At 45.7% G+C, this 1,535-nt stretch overlaps 1 pseudogene; it reads left to right on the plus strand.

The window, feature by feature from the left end:
• Positions 1-302: 302 nt before the first annotated feature.
• On the plus strand, positions 303-1,230 carry LOC144278484 (olfactory receptor 52E2-like; annotated as a pseudogene).
• Positions 1,231-1,535: the final 305 nt, after the last annotated feature.

Here is a 1,535-nt window from a genome sequence, read left to right on the forward strand (position 1 = left end):
CCTTCCAATGGGAATACACATCGCAGTTATTAACATCGAGTTCATCTGCCATCATATTACCCAATGACTTGGCTTGCTTAGTGCCATCTGAGGCCTTCTCTGGACTTGACTATGATCTAAATATTCTGGTGCCATCTGCAAATGTTGGCAATGCACTGATCACCCCCTGCTTAGATTGTTAATAACTAGAAAATATTTACTGTAGTATTTGTTATAAAGAATGTAACCCCTCCTTACTCGGCTTTTCTCCCTTCACAGGCACCTTGACCTTTTATGAGCCCAATCAATGTATCAACCACCTCATGGCAGCTTTCAACCTCACCCTTTCTGACTCTTCAATATTCATTCTCGCAGGCATGCCTGGACTGGAAGCTGCTAATGCCTGGATGTCCATCCCTTTCTTTACTTTCTACTTTATCACCCTGTTGGGAAATTTCATGGTTCTGTTTGTTGTAGGCAAAGAGCAGACCCTGCACAAGCTGATGTACCTGCTGATCTGCATACTGGCACTCACAGACATTGGCATGTAGTGCCTAAAGCACTGCTTATATTTTGGTTCAGTTTGAAAGGAATTACAATGGATGGTTGTCTCACCCAAATGTTCTTCCTTCACACGATTGCTGTTATGCACTCAGACATTCTTGTGACAATGGCCTTTAATTGCTAGATTGCCATATGTGATCTTCTGAGATACACCACCATCCTCACCAATGCACAAATAGCTAAGCTAGAGCTTGTGGGTTTGACAAGAGCTGTAATCTTCGTTCAACCCAAGCCCCTATTCTTGAGGCGGCTGCCATTCTATGCCAACCACATTATCCCCCACACGTACTGCACGCACATGACTGTGGCAAAGATGTCATGTGGGGACATCACAGTCAACAGGACGTACAGCTCAGTGACAGCATTTGTAGTCATCTGGTTAGACCTGACACTCATTGCCTTATCCTATGGTCTGATCATCAGGATCATCCTCAGAATCTCCTCCAAGAAAGCCCACATGAAAGCCCTCAAAACCTGCACAGCCCACATCTGTGCGATGCTGACATTTATACTCACTCCCTCTTCTCCATTCTGACACAGCAGTTTGGTCAGGGCATTGCTCCCCACATTCACATCATCCTGGCCAACCTGTATTTCATCGTCCCTCCCATGCTCAACCCTAACATTTACGGGGTCAAAAGCAAGGAGCTTCATGACAAAGTCGGCAAATACACCTGCAGAAAGTGATCACTGGGTACCACTGACTTTAAACCTGCATGACAAGAGGAGGAAGGATATCTCCTCATCAGTCAAAGATAATCTGATTCCACGTTGGCTGAGCTCAACATTGTGGGAGTTCACAGTCTGAGAACTTTCTCATACCTAAGGTCTTATAACTCCATGACCAAGCAATGTTTTGGCAATTGCTGAGTTCCCACTCTCTGACCATCGCCTGATTTCTTTCAGCTTCACCCATCAGCCCCCACCCTACACACCCTGCTACTCTTGGGTCTGACCAAAGGTCCATCCAGCCCAGTATCCTATTTACCGAC

This window comes from Eretmochelys imbricata, chromosome 1, assembly GCF_965152235.1.
Source record: "Eretmochelys imbricata isolate rEreImb1 chromosome 1, rEreImb1.hap1, whole genome shotgun sequence".
NCBI classification, from domain to species: Eukaryota; Metazoa; Chordata; order Testudines; family Cheloniidae; genus Eretmochelys; species Eretmochelys imbricata.